Genomic DNA, 5,125 nt, shown 5'->3' with positions numbered 1-5,125 from the left:
TGCTGTGGAGCTAATAACTGAAATTTTGAGCTTAAATTTTACCATGTAGATCAAACTATGCTAAAGAGCTTCACCCTATTGATTTATGCACTCTTTTCTCCAATCATTCCACTGGATGACTTCACTTTAAGCACCTTAACTATTCATTAGAAAATTGGAGAGTCATAATGAGTTCTCATTTGTACTTTAGCACATCACTAAACAGATAGATGCATTGCTGTTGTTTTGTTGGATTATCTTTTTTGCACTTTGTAGCATATGCTATTGGCCCTGCTGGACGTATGATGACATAAGCAAATCTATGGTTTTGATAAATCCTATACTTTGGTAAAACCTATATTCTTCTAAATCACAAGCATTCATGAAATGGTGATCTTTTTTTTTTAAGCAATCGGGGTTAAGTATCTTACTCAAAGTTACACAGACAGTTATTTCTGGGTGTGGTGCTAAGTATCTGTGCCAGGATTTGATCCCCAGGTCATCTCGACACTGGAGCCAGTTCTCTTACTCGCTGAGCCACCTGGCCGCCCCTAAAATCGTGATCTTATTTAGTACAATGCATCTTCTTCTTATTGACAGAGAAACCAATTCAATGAGCATTTATATAGTTGACATTTAAATACATGGTGTTTAAAGTTCATAAAGTGCTTTACCCATGATTTATCTCATTTGTAATAGCCTAGTGGTTGCTATTAAAATCCCCCATTTTCACTTGAGGATATTATGGCTCATAAAGGGTAAGTGACTAGACCAGTATCCCACAGCTAACAAGACCCTAGAATGGGCTTTGAAACCTATAATTCTTAACTTGAAGTCCAGTGCTCCATCCATTATAGCATACTGCATCACAAGGTTCCATGCAGCACTATGGTAGGATATGGTGACATAAATACAAAATCAAACAGTCCCTTCCATCAAAGACCTTGTTGTCCAAGGACAACATTGAATCTAATGTTTTTAGGACAATATTTCAGTGGGTGAAAAGAGAAATTTCAAGATTTTTTTAAGGGAAATCTTATGTTTATAAAAGGGTTACAGCCATATATGGTAGTAAAGTGTAGTACAATGCTTTGAATGTATTATGTGACTGATAAGGGCTTAATTGAATTGAGCTGACAGCAGTGACCTATCATGATTTATTTACTAAATGGATGAATAATTAAGAAAATAAATCTTTATTTTTCTCATATATGTATATATGCCTGTATATATATATTTACCACTAGCTTGAGGATTGGGAGTAATAAATATGGGCATCCCACTGTTGCTGATTTTTCTTTTCAAGTCTCTGCTCTGTCTTTCTAGACATATGTTTACTAGGTTATTCCCATTTCATTTTATTGAAACATGTCATCCCCTCATTGGTACATACAGAGACAGTAATTATTCTTTGGAGGGGGAAGGCAGGGTAATTGGGGTTAAGTGACTTGCCCAAGGTCACATGACTAGTACATGTTAAGTGTCTGAGGCCAGATTTGAACTCAGGTTCTCCTAACTCCCAGGCCAGTGCTCTATTTACTGAGCCACCTACCTGCCCTGGAGACAGTAATTATAGCAACTAGTTTTCATACAGTTTGTGTCTTTCTGTTAAGTAAGATACTTATCTTGATTTCTATGTGCTTGTTTTGAAGGCTCTTCTTCAGAATGTAACCACTAACATTCAAGGATATTATTTGCACAAAACAAGTTTTTGCCCTTAAACTGCTGAGCTTTCCTCCAAGTACCATAGATATTTTTCAAAGATTTGTATGATGTCTTATCTCAAAGAGCAATGATTAATGGTGAAGCACCTATAGAACATTAGTGAAAAGATACCTATAGAACATTAATAACAAGACTGAACTAGAAATACCCCTGTAGGTAATATTCTCTGGATAAGCACACACACACACACACAAATATTATGCAACTATTTATGTTCCCTTCATACACATGGAAAATTTGGCTTCCCTGTTAAAAGTTGGAATTCTCTAAGATCTCTAAGAGAATGGGACAAGTTGTAATAGAAACAAAGGACAATGTAAGTTTACTCTGAGCATCCTTAAGCAAATGGGTCAGAGATATATAGAGTCTCAAAAGGGTGCCTAGTGGTTCATGCATGAGTCCAAAATAAAATACTGAAGATCAGATTTAAATTGGCCAAAAACCAAAGAAATATCCTTAAGAACATAGACCATTTATATCTATCTACCAAAATTGTATCATGGAATAGAGAGACTTTGCTCGACTAGGATTCAAGATGCTAAGGTTTAGCCCTAGATATCATGAACTCACTGTGTCATATTATGTAAAAAACCAAATCTGAATGCCTCATTTTCTTCATCTATGAGTGGGAACTACACTAAACTCTTATCCACATCTCTCATTGTGACCTGGAAGTGACCTTGAGTTTTCCAAAATTGCATTATTAAAATGGAGTGCAACCTACTGATGCACTGTCAGGTTTGAATATGGATCCAGTGTACGGCTGTATTCTTGTTGTTCAAGCTTCCGCTTTGTTAACTTGGAAACCCTTAGCACCAGATTGACTCTGATTTGATTTATATTGTCAGTAAAATAAAGATTTAACTAAGGCTCTGGAGAAAAAAGTTTGTCACTTCCTTTACTCCTTTATCACTGACAGTCACAAATTCTTGATATATTAAAGAAGTAAAATGATGATAGTGAAACCTATACCTTGTCACTTTCATAGTGTCATTGCAAGAATTAACTGATATTACATATAGGGAGTAACTTTTGATAATATAAAAATCAAATTAATGTAAATGGTTATAATTTCTATGAGTTAAAGTGAATGATGGAATGTAGTCTTTTGAGTAAATTCCATTAACTTTACAAATAAGAGAATATGTACGAAGTATTACAATATAGATGAATAAAAATATGAATTATTATTATTGCAAAGCACTTGTAATGTTTTTTTTCTCTTTCAAGTATCCTGTGAACAGAATGTAACTTACTATTGACTCCTACAAGTCTTCCTTTCAGTGCTACCTGTATGCAGATAAAAGATTTTATAGTCCAATAAAACCTATTATGTTGCCCACAAAACGTTCATGTATTTCATCTATATCTTAGATAAATGCTATAATTTAACACGTTCCTTTTCTTTACCACATCCCATCCACTAAGAACTCCAAAGGGTAGATAGACAGCAGCTTTCATGTTATATTATCTATTGTAAAGACCATTTTGTTTTTCTATGTCCTAATTTTCTTTCCAATACAGTACCATAAAGGTGAAATTCACTTATGCCTGGTAGTTCAATTATGGTATTCACTTTTTGGGATTTTTAGTTCAACAAATTCCAATATCATAAATTCCCACAGCTACAAATGGTTTCTCTGGTAAAGAAAGAAGATATTGGTGCCACTGTGTTGTAGAAAATCCTATGACATATAAACATTTTCTTTAGGCTTTTGAGACCTTCTCCTAAGAGTTTTCACCAACTATAGAATGGATTAAACCTACGGCTGCATAGGTTACACATGCTCACTTTCCCTTCTTTCTTTCTGAAGCAGCCTTTGACCTACCATACTGTGACCTTTATAATGGGTTTATAGAGAATCAATCAGGCCAGGACAGAGCTGTAATACAGAACAGTATTCATTATTTTATATTGACTTAACCCAGTAGGCATGACAAGTAAAACTTAGCTGATTGATTTGCTGACCTTTAATGTGTTTTGTATGTAAAGTACATAAATTCCAACCATGCAAAGTATTTAATGCTAAAAATGCATTTTAATGTTCCATAATATTGGCTGCTGGCTGTCAGTGTGACTTCTGGGAAACATGATCTATTTTCATTCTTTCTTCCTAACCTATTTGGGAAGTTTCTGTATTCTTTCTGAAATATGACAGTAGTTGGTAAGCAGAGATAGGGATAACCTCAGTACAAACTGAGAAGGTCACTGACTGAAAGGGATACATTAATTTAATTGTTATTTATGATATGTGATTCTATTTAATCTTTTAAATTTAATTGTTCTCTGATTAGATAGATAATTTAATGAAAATATTGTTGTATTGAGAATACTGTATTTCACACCATAATCATCACAGATTTTATGTCAAAAAATGTTTGTGAAAAAGTGGGTTACAACTACTATGTATTTTTTTTTTTTAAGATAGACCAACCATTTTATTTTCCTCTAATCGGTTCAGGAATGTTGATGGACAGATAGCTCTTTACATGGGCTTTGGAGGGGGTCTGGGGGCAGCACCTGCGGGTCTGAAGCGGGGTGGGGGAGTCCGATCCTTGCGGGCCTCCCAGGAGCTGTTCCTCACTACCTTGCTGTGCATCGCACAGCTCACACAGTAATGCAGTTTCACGGACAGCTTGGGCAGCACGTAGAAGTCGAAGACGCTGGCCTCGGAGATATCCCTCACGGGGGCGGCCTCCACGACGTTGCGGATGACGAACTTCTTGATGGCCTTGTCCTTGGGCACGCAAAGGGCGCAGTTGGTGCAGCGGATGGGCAGCACGTGCACGTGGCCGCCGCCGATGGGCTGCATGTGCCCGCGGCCCTTCTTGGCGCACCCGTTGTTCCTCCTCTTCTTGGTCATCTTGGATGCCAAGAATCGAAAAAGCTACTATGTAATTTTTTAATGTGCTAGTTTTACTTAAAAATCATTCATTATTAAACTGTCTTTGGTGCAAAATTAGGAGGCATAGAATATTTGTAAATATACATTAAAATTGGGAAGATTTTGGTCTTACCATATCGTATGACTTACTCATCTCTGCCTCTTCCCCGTGCCACTATGGCCCTTCACTGATTTGAGTGACAAAATCGTTAGTACTGCAGTGCTCTAAACAAACCACATAAGTCAGCATTCAGAAATATACTGACACTGAGTGCTCAGAACTCACAATTTGAGAGATAAATGCATATCCATATGCCACCAGTGAATACATTGCTTCTCTGTTTATCTTTTAAATGGCATAATGAACAGAATTATACCATGTGACAATTATGTGATGAAAGGTTATAAACCAGTTTTTGAACTGAAGAAAAAACAGGGCATGAAGATTATGCAGCGGTGAAGATTGTGCCATGAAATATGGTACAAAGACCTGTGCCCAAATCACAGCTCTAGTATTCATTAACTGTATAAACTTG

At 36.3% G+C, this 5,125-nt stretch overlaps 1 pseudogene; it reads right to left on the bottom strand.

Moving 5' to 3' along the window:
- Nucleotides 1-4,114: 4,114 nt before the first annotated feature.
- Nucleotides 4,115-4,568, bottom strand: LOC138146732 (small ribosomal subunit protein eS26 pseudogene; annotated as a pseudogene).
- Between the last annotated feature and the right edge of the window lie 557 nt (nucleotides 4,569-5,125).

The sequence above is a fragment of the Petaurus breviceps genome, unplaced genomic scaffold (genome assembly GCF_028583685.1).
Source record: "Petaurus breviceps papuanus isolate PSGF00001 unplaced genomic scaffold, PetGlider_PUasm1.0 90769, whole genome shotgun sequence".
Lineage (NCBI taxonomy): Eukaryota > Metazoa > Chordata > Mammalia > Diprotodontia > Petauridae > Petaurus > Petaurus breviceps.
Note: the sequence above shows the minus strand (reverse complement) of the source record. Positions and strands in the feature narration are given on the sequence as shown.